At 35.1% G+C, this 18,657-nt stretch overlaps 1 long non-coding RNA gene across 3 annotated transcripts in view; it reads right to left on the reverse strand.

The window, feature by feature from the left end:
* The window catches only part of LOC105463516 (uncharacterized), an 83,220-nt gene that overhangs the window by 32,555 nt on the left and 32,008 nt on the right, over positions 1-18,657 (reverse strand). The window contains exon 5 of one of the 3 annotated variants that reach the window (XR_976379.3): positions 2,486-2,544. The exons of the other annotated variants lie outside the window; for them this stretch is intronic. This is a non-coding gene — a long non-coding RNA (uncharacterized lncRNA). The remainder of the gene's footprint in view (positions 1-2,485; positions 2,545-18,657) is intronic. 3 annotated transcript variants of the gene reach the window in all.

Below are 18,657 nucleotides of genomic sequence, written 5' to 3' on the forward strand. Positions count from 1 at the left end.
ACCTCAAAATAAGGCACAAATTTGTATTTGCATACCATGAAAGAGAATTTTTTTGTGGGTCATCTAGTTTGTATGATTACTATGAGAAGATTATAAATTTTTGTACTTATGCCACACACATACACACAAGATAAACAACTTGTTAAAAACAGAGAATAACCCTTTTGATCCCCTATAAATTAATAATAATTAATTTTATCTTAGGAATACAACTTGACACATGATAACGAAAGCTTGAAAAAATCATTTAAATTGTATTTGTAAAATTCCTTTGTTTTGTTACTCTTTTATTTAACTGATAGCCATTGCTTTGTTTCATATGACTGCTGATTTTAAATGACATGTATGTAACCGAGACAGCTCAATTTCCCCTATAGAATATCTGTAACAAAGATGGTCTGTAGTAAATAGATAGCTTATTATGGAATGAATCAATTCTCCTAGTTTGAAACAGACTTATGGTATAAATATGTACATTAAAATATCTAATTTGAACATTTTAAGAACTTGTCAATCACCTTTGAAAGGTGCAGTCATTTGGAAAGTCTCTGGAAAGGAGCGGAAGTCTGAGGTCTAGTTCTGCTTCTTATTCTAAATACCTGCCTGTCCTTAATTCAGTTCATTTCTTCATAACTTCATTTTCCTTTTCAGCAAAACATAGATCATATCAGCTTCCTAAGTGCTTCTTAGAGCTATTATGATGAAAAAAAAATGTTGCATCAGATGTGAAACACTTCAAGTACAAATGTGAGATATAATTATTTTAATCAGACCAATAATTACAGTAAATTTCTACCTTTCCCATCATGTTTATTCTCACTCACTGTCTCTCAAAACCCAACTTAAGGAATTCATTTGACAATTTAATTATGTGACTAAATTGGAGTTTATAGTCAGACCATGAAAAATAGACATAGGTACTGTTTTCAAGCATGTTTAATAAAGAGAAACTTCTAAACAAGATACCGTAAGTTGCTTTCACAATAACCTTTCATTTTAAGTTTAATATTTACTAATTTTAATTTAGTGAATTAAAATATGGCAATTACACTGCCAGGCAATTAATAGAGCACATATTTCTGTGTATCGTGAAATATCTGCACTGTGACACCTACTTTCTGTTTCTGGATTTTATCAAGCATCTAAACTTTCCCATATAATTCTAAATAGTCCCTAAGTTTATGTCTTGACCTTACCACACACTGGGCTACAAAATAAAACACAAGAAGTTCTTGTCGTTTTTAGAGCTTGATAAAGTAAAATTAATAACAGGTTGCAAGAATTATGAAAACAAGAAGCCTTTCTCCAAAAAGTGTTTTGAAGTAAAATATTTAGCCAATATTTTGTTTTTATTCTTATATAGAAGAATAAATTTTCTAAATAGTAAAAAAGTCTCAATAAAGATATTTGAGTTATTTTTACTTTACTATATCTAGGACTCCAAAATACATTATTTCAATTTTATTCTCTTCTAAAATTTAATAAGTGAGCTTTTCATGTTATTCAAGCTTTAATAATTCAGCTACAACAATTTTATATATTTTTAATTGATTCTTTACACCAAATGAAACTTGTGATAAATGGAACTAGACTGTAGGGGATTCAATATCTGGCCCTGTCCCTCATTAGCTGTAACATCTTATATATGACTTATAACCTCATGTATATACGTAGGACTCAATCTCTACGCCTGTTTTCTCATCTTTAAAAGGAACTACAAATGGAACCTACCTAAAAGAAAGTTGTCAAGAGCACTAAATGACTTAACACAAGTAAAGCACTTAACAGCAGCGCCTGCCACATACTAATCCCTCAATTAGTGATAATTGGATTTTTAAATAATACTATTTGTTATTATGCTATAAGAGCATAATTATTATTATTTCGTTTTTACAGAAATCACTTCTGGCTTTTGATACTTGAAACTAGTACAAAGTGATCTTCCCCCTTTCTAACCCTTTCCCTTTTGACATTCACCCATTTTTGTCTAGTGTAAATCATATACTAATGTAAACTGCTTCACAAAAGCCACAAAAATTACTTTAGTAAAATGTAGCTCAAATTAACTTTGGTATCAATGCATATAATTTAAGTAAATTCTAAACAAAAGAATGTAAATGCATATAATTTAAGTAAATTCTAAACAAAAACTAAGCTGGTATCAATGCATATAATTTAAGTAAATTCTAAACAAGTTTAGTTTTGAGAAATAATATATATTTGCAGAATGTCCCCTACCTACATTTAAAAAATATCAACTTCCATAGGATAAACAATAGAAGATCATTTGTACAATTGGCAGTTTCTGGTATTTAATAAACAAGAGTTTATGCTTCAATTCAGTGATTTAGGAGATATGATATTGAAGTCTCAGAAAAAATAATAAAAATTAATACCATTCTATACTCATCACATCAGGAACAAGAAAGTCTCTTTTCATTCCATTAAAACAGAGAACATAACCAACCAGGTGAAGGGTAATTACCTCTGCACTGCAAGTGTTTCCATTTATGTAATTTAAGGAGAAGTCATCACATACTGTACCTCAAATCAAGAAAACAATGGTTTTAGTTAACACCTGTTTCTAGGAATTGACGTAATGGTTTATTTTAAAAGCAAATTTCTACATCAATTACTTTCAGCAATTTAAGCTGGTATTCAACACATATATATTTTAAGTGTTAATTATTATTGTTACTGTTGTCATTATTACTTCAAACATTTTCCTATCTTTGATTAACACTTACTAAATGAAAATAATTACTATAGACCAAAATGTCTATAAATATAATCCAGAATTAGTAAAATGACCAAACCTTTGTGAATATGATTACTGACATTAAAAGTTCTAAAAAATTATTCAAACAGATAAAAGATGTGAATAGAAAGCTTATAAATAATACAAGACACATGAGTAATAATGCTGCTAGAAATAAATATATGGATAGAGGAAAGAAACTACCTAGACAAGGTGAAATTTATTATCCATAATTTAATAAGATATTGATTATACTTTGTTTAATTCTCTCATTTATATTTTTAAAGTAATCTCAAAATGCCTCAAATTAAAATAGATTAATGAAATTAATTTTAATGAGTAGTCACAATAGATTAAGACATGCGTTATAGGTTAAAATTTTTTAAAGGTAAGCAAAAAAAAAATCTAATTCTGAATATTTGATCCCTTTTCTAGTGAAAAGCTAGAAAACTTTCAGCAAAAATAGAAGAAATATTACTTCTGTTTTTATTGATAAAGAACAGCATGTATTAAGAAGTAGAAGTTGAAAATTTAAAGATTCACAACTCCCTAAGAATTTTTAAGAAAACCACATATGTGACACCCCAGTGCCTGAACATAGCATAAATATAAAGGTGGAGCAAGAAAGAAAGAGAATAGGATTGGGGTATGCTTTGCCATAGACAAATATATAATTCAAACTTGTCATAGAAATATAGATCTTTCAAAATATACACAATATGTGTATATATATATATAATAAACTTGTCATAGAAATATAGATCTTTTAAAAAATACACACTATAAAATAGAAGTAGTCCAAAATGTATAACCCATTAAACTGGGTTGGCCTGTACAATAAATATTTTTACACATAAGTGATTAACAATATTCCAACCCATTCATTTATACTGGAATAAGAAATCTGTTCTGCTTACTCCATTTAAATTTACTGTAGCTTATGCCACATACGTTTTTTCAGATCCTAAAATTTGAATGTGAACCTCACTATAATCTAAACCAGCTTCTTGAAACATGACACTAGTTCTGCACCAAAGTATATGTAATAAGTATATCCATGAATGTGTGGTAGATCAATTCTAACATTCCCTTAGTTTGGGATCCTGATAGAGTTTACCCATTTTGGATCTCAATAACAATTACAGTTAAAGCAACAGGGCAATCTAAATCATTTAAGGTTTATAAGTCATACACTAGTATAGTTTTAGCTTCAAACCACATTTGATATGTCATAGACTCAATATTCTTATTTTGTCATTAGTCTAAAATTGAACGTTTCTTCTTTGATCCAATAGTTACATATGACAGTGCTTTTTATATCTATAACGGATTAGAATTTTTTATTTTTGTTGTTGCTTAAGGTTTAATTATTAATTTATTGTACTACACGTGCCCAAAAAAGTGGTCTATAAAATACCTACTTTCTGAAAAGGATTAAGGTAGTTTTGAGGATACTTGGAAACAAGGTGTATGCGTGGTTTGATGGGGGAATGTTCTATCTGCAGCTATGAATTAAATCCTATTATATTATTCTAATATTTTCTGTCCTGTTAAAAAGCAATGGCGACAAAGGCCTAACTTGACAAATGGGATCTGATTAAACTACAGAGCTTCTGCACAGCAAAAGAAACTACCATCAGAGTGAACAGGCAACCTACAAAATGGGAGAAAATTTTTACAATCTACCCTAATATCAAGAATCTACAAAGAACTTAAGCAAATTTACAAGAAAAAATCAAACAATCCCATCAAAAAGCGGGCAAAGGATATGAACAGACATTTCTCAAAAGAAGACATTTATGTAGCCAACAGACACATGAAAAAATGCTCATCATCACTGGCCATCAGAGAAATGCAAATCAAAACCACAATGAGATACCATCTCACACCAGTTAGAATGGCGATCATTACAAAGTCAGGAAACAACAAGTGCGAGAGAGGATGTGGAGAAATAGGAACACTTTTACACCGTTGGTGGGACTGTAAACTAGTTAAACCATTGTGGAAGACAGTGTGGCAATTCCTCAAGGATCTAGAACCAGAAATACCATTTGACCCAGCCATCCCATTACTGGGTATATACCCAAAGGATTATAAATTATGCTGCTATAAAGACACATGCACACGTATGTTTATTGTGACACTATTCACAATAGCAAAGACTTGGAACCAACCCAAATGTCCATCAATGATAGACTGGATTAAGAAAATGTGGCACATATACACCATAGAATACTATGCAGCCATAAAAAAGGATGAGTTCATGTCCTTTGTAGGGACATGAATGAAGCTGGAAACCATTATTCTGAGCAAACTATTGCAAGGACAGAAAACCAAACACTGCATGTTCTCACTCATAGGTGGGAACTGAACAATGAGAACACTTGGACACAGGAAGGGGAACATCACACACCGGGGCCTGTTGTGGGGTGGGGGGAGGGGGGAGGGATAGCATTAGGAGATATACCTAATGTAAATGACGAGTTAACGGGTGCAGCACACCAACATGGCACATGTATACATATGTAACAAATCTGCATGTTGTGCACATGTACCCTAGAACTTAAAGTATAATAATAAATAAATAAATAAATATGTATTTATTTATAAAATTAAATTATATTTAATTTTATTTATTATATTTATTTATTATTTATATTTATTAATATAAAATTAAATTAATAAATAAAATTAAAATAAATCAACTTGATAAAATATTAAGACCTGTTAAAAATCTTCCATAGTAATTGTATTTCTTTTGTTTCTCTTTTGGTACCTAATAGTTCTGATTTAAGTGCCTCTATGCTGTTATTTGGCATATGAAGATGCATGACCACGTTATTTTCATTGGGAATATTTTACGCCACTTGAAGCCAACTTTACTATTGTTAACGCAAAATTTCTGGACAAGTCTCAGCCAGTTTAGGAAGTTTATGTTGCCAAAGTTAAGGATGTGCCTGTGACACAGCCCATTTGTCCTAAGCAGTTCCCAGCTTGACTTTTCCCTTTAGCTTAGTTATTTGGGGGTCCCAAATTTTATTTTCCTTTCACACTATTAATACCATCTCCTCTCCCCTATTTTTCCCCCTCTCATTCTCCTCCTCCTCCTCTTCTTGCTCCTCTTCCTTTTTCTTCTTGTTCCTTGCCCATTCTGGTTTTTTTTTCAACTTTCCCGCATTTTTTGTTCCAGTGTGCTTCCCAGCACATAGTTGGGTTGTGATTTTAATCAACTGCAAGACATTACCTGTCTTGCAGCATTATAGTATTTGTTTATTTCCACTACTATAATTTTGATTTAACTTGAGAAATCTTGTTTTATGCTTTCTCTTTTAACACATTGTTTTCTCATGTTTTGGAAGAGCCATTTACTGATTCAACAATATTAACTGAAGAATAAATGTCATATATTGTGACATATAACTGTGTTTTCATTGCTTTATTTTAAGTGCCTAAGAAGGTAACTCATACTCATCTTTCAGGTTTCTCGGTTTTTTGTTTTTTGTTTTTTGTTTTTTTAAGACGGAGTCTCGCTCTGTCACCCCGGCTGGAGTGCAGTGGCCGGATCTCGGCTCACTGCAAGCTCTGCCTCCCGTGTTCACGCCATTCTCCTGCCTCAGTCTCCCGAGTAGCTGGGACTACAGGCGCCGGCCGCCACGCCTGGCTAGTTTTTTTGTATTTTTACTAGAGACAGAGTTTCACAGTGTTAGCCAGGATGGTCTCGATCTCCTGACCTCGTGATCCGCCCGCCTCGGCCTCCCAAAGTGCTGGGATTACAGGCGTGAGCCACCGCGCCCGGCCTGTTTTTTTTCTTTTTAAAAATCATTTAGGTAAAGACTTCCTTAGCGGCTAAATTATGTTCCCCTATTATTCTTTTTCACAGCATCCTTTATTTTTTCCTCAAAGTATTTTGCAATTCTTTGTTTGTGAGGTTATTAGTATAATTTCTATCTACTCACTACATCCCAAGAGGATAGGCACCTTGTGTGTCCTGCTCACAACTATATACCAAGGGCCAAGAAGGGATTGCCATGTAGCAAGGGACTCAATAAATGTTAGTTAAAAGAATAAATGGCTGAATGTATGAATTAACGATATAGATAGTCTTGAAAATTCAACTGTGATTATCTTTAATTTAAAAACACTTTGATTCTCTGTTGAGTGATGAGATCAAAGACTGTTTTCATTTATTTTGCTGTTTACATTTTTTGTATTATTAAATGTTTTATGATGTTCGTTTTTGATAAAGAATGACATGATTTGATATGAGTCTCTTTTCATGTAAAGAAAAAACAATTTTTTTTACATCTCTCACCAACACTTATTTTTATTAATAGGGCTTGCATTTTTAAACCTAGGTTTTCTTGATTAACTCTATAACATACTTTAAATACATGATATAATTCAATTTGGTTACAGAAATAATACACAATTTCTTTATCTGGATATTTTTAAGGAAAAGAGAAGTTTCTGGAACAAATGAAGTGCTCTCCAGACACCAAACAGTGGGATGTACCATATAAGTGGCCAGAAGGTCTGTTACTTCCGATTCTACCACCTGTGTACATTACATTACCTTTCTGAACATAATCTCTAAGTCAAGACAAAAAATGTACAGGTTTTCTGGTAAAATTTGGCATCTATAAAACTTTCCTAATGCTTAACTTTTTTATAGGTGTGTTACTAAACTGTAAAGTTGTTAGTACAGGGCTCATTTGTATTGCCAATAGTATCTGTTGCTTAACATACAATGTGCTGAGTGAATACATAAATACTCTAGGAAAAAACACTGAGCGTAATAATGACTTCTGTCAAATAATTTGATCACTATCACACTTTAAATTTAGTTAGTCCCAGCTACTCAGAAGACTTAGATGGGAGGATCATTTGAGCCCAGGAGTTTGAAAGCAGCCTGTGCAACACAGCAAGACCCTGCCCATAAAAAAAATATTAGCTACACTGACATTCCGTCTTTTGCTTCACATGCAAACCTTTAAAAAATACTTTCAGCTGTTCTCATTTCCTTTTCGGTTGCTTTGGGCCCTCCTACCATGCAGACTGCGGTTGCTCTGAAACCATCATGGTAACAAGCATTCACCTGAACCATTTTTGAGTCAAAACTGACTTTGATAAACAATTTAAAATTGTCAAAGATTACAAATATAAACAATGAGATTATATAGGAATAACATGCCCTAGAATGGATCATACTACTGTACATGAGAAACTTTTTTAAATAAACAAAAACTATTCTAAATATATAAATCAGTAATTATGTTATTAATGAAATAATAATATTTATAAAGATAAAATATAGGTTTGAAAAAAATTGTGGGGAGATTATAATAGAAACATAATTTCTAATTGTAGAAAATTAGAAAAATACCAAAAAATTAAAAACTGTTTTAACCCTAGGTGGCTCTATTTTTTAACAAAGGCATATATAGAGAATATGTCTATAACAAAGTTTCAAGTAACTCACGGCTCTAAAAGTGTAACTGCAAACTGTATCATAAATGTTACAGATACTGGTTAAAATTATATGCCGAAAACTTGAAAGGCTGGCACAGTGCAAACTGACAAAAGCCCAAAACAAAACAAAAAAAGACCAAAAGTAAATTGAGACTTTAAGTTCATTATAAGAAATGTGTTAAAAACTATTTTTGAGTCACACTGAATTTAATAAACAATTAAAAATATTCACCAGTGGCTGGGCGCAGTGGCTCACGCCTGTAATCCCAGCACTGTGGGAGGCCGAGGCAGGTGGATCATGAGCTCAGGAGATTGAAACCATCCTGGCTAACACAGTGAAACCCCATCTCTACTAAAAATACAAAAAATTAGCTGGACGTGGTGGCGGGCACCTGTAGTCCCAGTTACTCGGGAGGCTGAGGCAGGAGAATCACTTGAACCAGGGAGGCGGAGGTTGCAGTGAGCCGAGACCCTGCCACAGAACTCCAGTCTGACAACAGAGTGAGACTCTGTCTCAAAAATTAAAAAAAAAAAAAAACACTAGCTGAATACTAAATAACTAATTACAGCTGCCTTTGAGTTTCATTTCTGAATTCAGACAAATATTTTGTGGCTTTAAACTTCATCGCTGTTTAAGTTTCCAATCACGCTTTTTGTTCTACTTGGGCAGAGAATTTGGAAACAGTGTATTGGAAGCAATCTAAATGTCTAACAAGAATGGGATGGTTACATACACTTTGATATATGTGGATAATGAAATGCTATGAAGCACTTTTGAAATAATGTTAAAGAGCATGTAATCATAAAGAAATACTCCTAATGTTAAAATTTTTTAAAAGATGCAAAAATGGTATACAATATGATCCAAATATTATATGTATTTACGTTCACATATGACTACCACCCTTTTTTTGTTTATGCTAGCTTAAACTTCTGTCACTTGAAATAAAAAAGTCCAAACTAATATATTTTTAGATTATTAATAGAAAATTTATAAAATTTTATGTTAACTTTCTATTAACAGTCAAGCTTTTTTAGCTGACACTTTATACTTTATACTATTTGAAACAATATTGCTTTGTAGTTTTCAGAAGCCTGTCTTAAAGTAAAAGGACAAAAGAAAAAATTTCATTACGGTGTTAAAAAAATGCTTAAATTTGATGTTTTCTGCCATTTCCATATCATGTCTAAAAAAAATATCATTTTGAGTATTATGCAGATATGTTCCTGTATTAAAATTTCAAAATCCAAACTAAACTTCCCCTCTATGACGCTTTATAATTGTAGTGCCAAAGTATACACCTGTAGTTTAAGATAAACAAGGAAAACCTCAAATTTAAGAAATTTGAAAGAGTAAGTAATATTTTAAGAAATCTTGGAAGAGTAAGTAACTATAAAATTTGTAGTTTATATATACCAATTAATCTTAATGTCATGAAACCAAAGATAGTCTGTGGACTTATCCCCCAAGTAAGGTTTCTCCCTGCTTTCTTTGGGAAATTAATATTTAACCCCTAACTAAGTCTCTTCCCTATGTACAATACATAGGGAAATTAGTGTGCTCCTCTCTCAAGTCTTAACAGGATAGAAAGTCTTATTAATGAAAGACGGAGCTAGGTACAATGGGGCATGACTCTAGTCCCATGACTCTACTTGGGCAGCTAAGGCCAGAGCCTAGGAGTTCAAGTCCAACCTGCACAACAAACAGAGATCACATCTCTAGGAAAAATAAATAAATAAAGGAAGAAGGAGTAGACCTCTTTGCTCTTTCAGCCTACACTGCTCTACCTTCAAAAGCTAAACATTGGAGAGAAAAACAGCATCACTTATTTTAACATAAAATCTGTTCCTACTTTTAATGAAAAAAATTGTTTTTAAAAATAAATGAAAAAATGCAAAAATTAAAGAATGAAGAATATTAGAAAGTCTCTTAAAGTGAATAATAACTTATTTTAACTTGTTATACATTTAAATTACATCACTGACAAGATCACAACAGGTCTTTTAAGCTTCTGAGCACATCCTTGTACAATGGAAAGATATTTATCTGCCTGACCAATGATACTGTCATTACTAAGTCAAATGTCAAAAAAGCTGGACTAATGATACCTTGACACAGTTCACATTCTGATCTTATAAATGCAGTTATGTGCCATTTCACACATCCTTGTCCATTAAATATAATCTCTCTCAACTAAATAACATCTAAAACACTACTTAGAATGAATAAATTATGGTCTGAGAATAAAGTGGGTGTTAAAAAGAATTGATTCTAAGGAAAGAGATGCATATCAGAAGATAAATAGTATATATGACTGCATTATTTGGTAAATGTAATAGATGTATAGTTTTTTTGTCAAGAGAAGCAGAAATCTTAGCTACTATCTTTAAACCACTGAGAGCTTTCTGAAATAATTTATTCATTCTAAGTTATTTAAACATATTATGGAATAAATATAAAGAAACTCTTTACATTCTCAAAACGAAGATTATAAAAATATTACAGTTTTATCACACTTGGATCTTTAGCAGTTATTTGATCAAACAAAATATTTTGTTTCTGGGAGCATGAAGTTGTTCAAGGAGCAAGGGTTTGAGTGTCTGAGAGAACTGAAGTTGAATACTGAGTAAGTTAGCTGTGTTTTCTCGGGCAAGTTACTCAATCTTTTTCTCCCTTCTCTGTAAAATGAGCATGATTTTGTCTTCTGTAAAATGAACTACATTGGAAGAAAGTTGTTAGGATTAAGTAACTCTAAGAAGCCTATCTCACACCATAGCAATAATAGTAGCATAGTTAGTGCTCAGTTAATTCTCCTCTCCTTTTCCCATGTGACCTTTCAGAAACCACATACATTTTGACATGAATTTCTAGCTGAAAACTATTCAAAGGAAAAGACATTATAGCTGATTCATATTCTACAATCTGAAATGAACCTTTAAAACCCCCTAGTATCTAAATGATTTGAAACAACATTGTTTCAATTGATTCAATAAAGTTCTCTTAGAATTTGTTATATTTTATGACCCAATTCGTTTTTGTTTTTTGTTTTTTGTTTTTTGTTTTTTGAGATAGAGTCTCACTCTCACCCAGGCTGGAGTGCAGTGGCACGATCTTGGCTCGCTGCAACCTCTGCCCCCTGGGTTCAAGCAATTCTCCTGCCTCAGCCTCCCCAGTAGCTGTGAATACAGGCGCCTGCCACCACACCCAGCTAATTTTTGTATTTTTAGTAGAGATGGGGTTTCACCATCTTGGCCAGGCTGGTCTTGAACTCCTCACCTTGTGATCCACCCGCCTTGGCCTACCAAAGTTAATTTTGTCTTTAAATATATACGCAAGAACTGGTTTAAAATTAAGGTGTCAGTCAAACACAAATATAACTGAACCTCTCTGTTCAGGCATATAATGTAACGAAACAGCCTGCAGTACAACAAAGCCAGCAAAGTAAACACTGCCAAGAGATAACCAGCCTTGTTGCCTCTGTTGAGCATGTCAAAGTCCTGCATCTGAAAATATTTGAAAAATCTGCCTATTTTCCATCTGCTATATTTCTCAGAGGATAACTGAAAGTTCATGTGTAAGTTCATTGCAAGTTCAAATGTGTCATATCAGGTCATTTACAGGGTAAAAGTTCACTGGGAGTTTATTATTCGTTTTTAAAGACTGCAGTGGAAAAAGAATAAATATACTAATTGAAGCTATTTTATATTATGACCACCGCATTTTTAAGCATCATAAATAAAAATTACAAATTTTAAAAGGCCACATGCTATGCATAATTACAATTAAAATGACCCTACAGAAGATGATAAAGATACTATTCCTTGGGACTATCCTTAGAGAAGTTATAGATAAATCTTGGTTGTTCTAGATATTATTTAAAGTAAAACAGCTGTCATATTTTACATTTTGTATTGAATGTTTTGTTTAAACCACACATTTAAACGCAGAAATATAGAGACATAGAAAAAAGAGGAAACATCAGAAATAGTAAGTGGATATCATCTTACTATTTAGCTGAATAGAGATGATTTTTAATTTGCAGTTGCTAAGAATGCTATTTAAGGTACAATATTTGTGAGATATTTATAGTAAAAGTAGGCAGCCAGGAGAAATATGTCTCATTTGGAATAAATCACTGAATCATTAAGAAAAAACCTAAACCACACAGCATTCGTCAATATGATTTGAATCACTGAGGCAAAAATTAAAATTTTTCTTTTGGATAAAACTATAATATTTTTTAAGATTTACAAGAATGCTTTTCAAGGAAAATAATAGTGAACACACATATACATTTAGGGGATAATTTATGGCTTCAAAGATTAAAAATAGTTTCTTTCTATAAAGTACTGGTACATCACAGGGGGTATTTGAAAACTGAGGCTAAGTCCTGCCAGCTTGAGTTCATAACAATCTTTCTTTTACTGCAAGCGGTAAGAGGAGAGTGGGAAATCAATCTGACCACCAACGCAGTGAGCCTTGGAATCAGTCCGAAGTCACCAGGGACCACAGGAATTCTGTCACTGATAGAGGGTCGTGACTGCAAGTTGTCCAGGTTCTTGGCATTTTGAATAAAGAACTGAACAAAACTCCCAGCAAAGCAAACAAAGAATGAAGCAACAAAAGAAGGAACACAGGGATTTACTGAAAACGAAAGTACACTCCACAGTGTGGGAGCTAACCTGAGCAACAGCTCAAGGGCCCAGATACAGAATCTTCTTGGGTTCAAATACCCCTTAGAAATTTCCCATTGGCCACTTCATGCTCACCTCATGTAAATGAAGTGGTAGCCAGCAGTCAGCCTGATTGGTTGCAGAAAGCAGCCAACCACAGGCTGAAGTGAAGTTGCACAAAGCAACCAATCAGACGCTAGGGTGAAGTTACAAAGTGATACTTCTATGCAAATGAAGACTCAGCTGGCAATCAGTCTGATTGGTTGTGGACAGCAACCATTCACAGGCCGGAGTGAAGTTACAAAGTTGCAAACAAAGACTCCACCAGCAATCAGTCTGATTTGCTGTGGACAGCCAATTTCCCATCTGCCAGTGCAGAAAAGGTGGGGGGTTTACAAAGGGAGTAGCCTCTGGTCCTTTTGTTACTTAGGCTTGGAAAGTTAGGGTTTTCCTTTCAATTAGTTATAGGCAGTCGGCGTGAAACAGCCTTAGGTTCCCAGCCTCCAGACTGTATTCTCCTGCCTCCATTTGACTGGGCAGGAACCAATCATGCGTAGCCCTTGTCAGGCCTCACAGCTCATGCAGTCCTATTCCTCTGACTTCTTTCCCTCGAATCCCTGCTCCATCCAGCTAGGATTCTCATCACAAGGAGCCAGACGCCGTTTCCGCACGTTTAGAAAAACATTATCTGAATTTCTATACTAAATACATCCATTCCTCTCAGTATGATTTCTTTCTCTTTGGCTCCCAGGCATCATCTGAATTTAGTCCTTGTCACACACCGATAAGTCATCATGTGATTTTAAGAGGTGTAATATTAAATATAGAAATTGAATATATAAAATACACAGTTTTGGATAATTGTTATTCATCAAATGTATCATTTGGTATAATGTAGTCACTTTTCCTCTGGTTTTCCTCCTGGCTGCTCTGAACCATAGTTTTCCCTGTTTTTCACCTATACGCAATATATGATTTCTCATACTGGGATGCTTTCTGATGGACAGTTCCTTATACCCAAGCCCCCTACTTTCAAGGGATTGTCTCCTTTGGTACAGTGGCTGAACAGCTATCATATGAAGTTGGTGATCCTCAGCAGACGTAACTTGTGACTCTTCCCAAGTGTCTCTTACTGAAATTCCAGGTCAATGAATAATATGGTTTTGTTCTTAAATGCTACATCTACACACACACACAAACACACACACGCACACACACTCCAGTCTTTATCATACAAAACTGCAATTGTTTCCAACTTCATACCATCCTTTCTAAGCAAAGTGTGGAAGTTGACAATTCTGTGATATGATCCATGGCACATATTTCTAAAAGGTATTGAAGAACAATAAAACAAGATATATAAAAATGGGAAAAAAAAAACATTTTCTTAGATGGAAAGCCATTATAATAAAAATGTCAATTCTACCAAGTTAATTATATACTCAAAACAAATCCAATTAGAATTTCCTCCTTTGGATAAGATAATCTTAAGGCTCATGTGAAAGAACAAATGCCAAACAATAACTATATATATATATATATATATATTTTTTTTTTTTTTTGAGACAGAGTTTTGCTTTTGCTGCCCAGGCTGAAGTGCAATGGCGCGATCTCAGCTCACCACTACCTCTGCCTCGCAGGTTCAAGTGATTCTCCTGCCTCAGCCTCCCAAGTAGGTGGGATTACAGGCACGAGCCACTACACCCAGCTAATTTTTTTGTATTTTTAGTAGAGATGGGGTTCTCTCCATGTTGGTCAGGCTGGTCTTGAACTCCTGACCTCAGGTGATCCACCCGCCTTGGCTTCCCAAAGTGCTGGGATTACAGGCATGAGCCACCGTGCCCTGTCGCAAAAATATTTTTTAAGAAAAGGGGATGAGGAAGGACTTGGCTTATCAGATATGAGAACATTTTATTATACCCCAGTATGTTAATATGTGTATATGCATTCACATCCATATATGATTATCTGAGGGTTAATACAAAGTACAAAAGAATATGTGTTTGGTCTATAGCATGATTACACAGGCAGAAGCAGTGCCAATAAGCAGGAGAGAGGAGCAGTGGGAAAAGAGGAGGCAAACAAAAAATAATAAGAGAACTACATTAAAGAAAGCAGATGGAATATGACCAGACTTATTCATTTATGATAAATCTTTTATATGGGTATATAGATAAAGAAATTAATTCTTTAAATGTTAAGAAGGAAAGGAGACAAAGTCAGAGAAAGGTGGAAAGATGAGAACATGGTTGAGAAATGACTGGAGATGCAGGCTGGGCAGGCACTACAGCACAGCCTACTAGGTGTCTTCCTTAACTTTCTTACCATAGCTGCCCCTCTTAGAACTCATGTGCTTCCTCCCACTACCTCTGAATCAGATGGACAAGAACTTACTAAAACCCAACCTGCAACTTCCCAATACACTCAACTTTCCCCTTGTCCTTCCCTTCCCTTGATTCCTTGATTCTCCCCTTGTGGTCCTCTACATCCCCAAACCACCTCATCCACGTCCATGGCTTCAACTATCAATGCTCACCCAATCTCAAGTAAATCTTAATGTCTTTTCCTCACATTTCCCCAAGCTGCTCTCAATTTCTTAAATGTCCCACAGTTACAAGAAACTAAATGAAATACTGCTGCCCGCTCCATTACTACTATTATTGCTAATGTTAAAACCACCACCATCACTGCTACCACTGCTTTACTACTAATAGTATTGCCATTATTTCTATTTCTACTGGGTGCCATTTATTTAGTATTTACTATATGTCAGGCACTGGACTCAGCCCTTACCAATGGCAGCTCATTTATTTTCATCTTTTTTTTTTTTTTTTTTTTTTTTTTGAGACGGAGTCTCACTCTGTCACCCAGGCTGGAGTGCAGTGGTCGGATCTTAGCTCACTGCAAGCTCCACCTTTCGGGTTCACGCCATTCTCCTGTCTCAGCCTCCCGAGTAGCTGGGACTACAGGCGCCCGCCACCTCGCCCGGCTAGTTTTTTGTATTTTTTAGTAGAGACGGGGTTTCACCGGGTTAGCCAGGATGGTCTCGATCTCGTGACCTTGTGATCCGCCCGTCTCGGCCTCCCAAAGTGCTGGGATTACAGGCTTGAGCCACCGCGCCCGGCCTATTTTCATCTTTAAACAACCCTATGAGTAGGTGTTATCCTAATTTTATGCTTGAGAAGCTCAAAAAGCTAAGAACTACATCACCATAATTAAGATAGGCAACATATGTTCAGATGCAGTAAAAGCACATGTCTGTTCTTGTGGTCATGTAGTATCAGTTGGATTCATTTATAAATATTTGATGAACATCTAAGTACAAAACAGTAAAATAGAGGTGAACATTTTACTGAAAACTTACTACATATCTTTGGCACTGTCCTAAGTGCTTTACATTTATTATTTGATTCACACCAACTTCCCACTCTACAACCTGACGAGCATAGATTATCCTTATTCTACAGATAGGTGAATTGAAGCAAATAGAAGTTAAGTAGCTTGACTCATCTCACAGAGCTAATAAGTGGTAGAATTAGGATTCCAGGTAGTGTCTATAGAATTTATGTTTTTTAATTGCTATTTTGAGTGAGACAATGCTATTATGATAAATTCCTAGATATGCAAAGATCCATCTCTTCAAAGAATTTGCAATCTGGTTGAATAGATAAGACTATCAACTACTTCAGAGTTGGAAAGCCCTTGCACTAGAAACAAGAGATAGGGAAACCAATTAAAAGACTATTATAGTAGCCTGCAGAATCTAGATGAGGAAACTGGCAAGTGTGAGTGAATATGAAAGGAACAAAATGAGAAATATTATGGGATTGAAACACTTATCTCATCTGGTGATTGATGGGATAAAGAAGACCATGGAAGAGAAAAAAGACTGCCTGAGTCCGGATTAGTGGAAGACTGACCATGTCACTGTCAGAAATGGACATGTCTTCAACAGGGGTGGATGATTTTGAGGTAAGAATAAAATTATAAATAAAGTCAAATATATTCAGATCTTTCCAGTGGAGTTGTGACACAGAAGCTCCAGTGAGAGGCCAGGGCACTGGACATAAAGTGTGGGATCCACCTGCTCTCCACACTGAGACCGCAGATGCTCCCCCTGAGGGAGACAATGCAGAGCCGTAACAGCAGAGGGCCCCAGCCACACTTCCCATCAGTGCCATGACACTCGTGTTTTCATTGCTTCCTGCCAGTCTGGCGTCACATGACAGCCAAGGAGGAGGAAGAAGAAACGATAGAGAGAAGAGTGAGCAGTGCCTGTCTGGCTATAGACAAGGCTCATGGAGGCAACTACTGTCTAGACTGACAGTGGTTTGGAATGTCATCTAAATGCTCCTGTTTTACACTAAAGCAGAGGCCTGTGTATTGTAAGCTTCATATTGGTAAGTGAAGCCGGACTTTGCTGGTGCATATTGCAGGAGTTTTTGAGAGCAAGGAGCTTCTAGGACCAAGGACCTTCTGCTACTTCTAACACCGAAGCCTTGGATGGAATAGGGTGAGAGAAAAAGTAAATCATGAGCATGTCCTGGTATTTAAGGTCTCAGTATATTCAGTGTATTCAGTCCTTAAAGCAAGAGGTTCTATTTCTATTTCAGGTACTACATTACTTTCCTAGGGCAGCCATAACAAAGTACCAAAAACTGGGTGACTTAAAACAACAGGAATTTATAGGCTCACAGTTCTGGAGGCTAGAAATTCAAAATCAAGGTATCAGCAGGCAGGGCCATGCTCTCTCTGACAGTTCTAGGGGAGAATCCTTCCTTGCCCCTTCCCAGCTTCTGGTGTTTGCCACCAATCTCTGGTGTTCCTTGGTTTGTAAATGCATCACTCCCATCTTCTGTCTGTCCAAATATCCCCTTCTAATAAGGACACCATTCATATTGGATGACAGCTCTCTCTAATGACCTCATTTTAACTTGATTACCTCTTTAAAGACCCTATCTCCAAATAAGGTCATATTCTTAGGCACTGGGGGTTAAGACTTCAACATACTATATTCTTTTGGGGGGGCACAGTTCAACCCATAACAGATATAATAATGGTTTAATAACAACAAACACTGATAATAAGTTAGACATCATAATATTATAATAGGCATACAAAAACATTGCATATTATTTTGAGGAAGTATGATCTTTAAGACACCTTAAAGAATTCTCCTACGCCCAGGGGCGGTGACTCATGCCTGTAATCCCAGCACTTTGAGAGGCCAAGGTGGGCAGATTACGAGGTCAGAAGATCAAGATCATCCTGGCCAACATGGGAAAACCCCGTCTCTACTAAAAATACAAACATTAGCTGGGCATGGTGGCACGTGCCTGTAATCCCAGCTACTCGGGAGGCTGAGGCAGGAGAATCACTTGAACCAGAGAGTCGGAGGTTGCAGTGAGCCGAGATCACGCCACTGCACTCCAGCCTGGGCAGCAGAGTGAGACTCCATCTCAAAGAAAAAAAAAAAAAATTCCCCTACAACTTAGTTCTGGATCCTAATTAGATAATAATGACTAGGATATAAAATCTGCTTGTGTTTAACAATACAAAGATATTTTTAAATGGGTACTACTTAAATACAGCTTAATAAATGAACAATAAAATTTATTAAATGTATATATTATATATGTGTGTGTGTGTATATATATACATATATATGTATATATATATACATATATACACACACACACACACACTGCTTCCTATCAGTCTGGCACCAAATGATAATCGGTGAATATTCCACCAGT

Source organism: Macaca nemestrina, chromosome 3 (genome assembly GCF_043159975.1).
Source record: "Macaca nemestrina isolate mMacNem1 chromosome 3, mMacNem.hap1, whole genome shotgun sequence".
NCBI classification, from domain to species: Eukaryota; Metazoa; Chordata; class Mammalia; order Primates; family Cercopithecidae; genus Macaca; species Macaca nemestrina.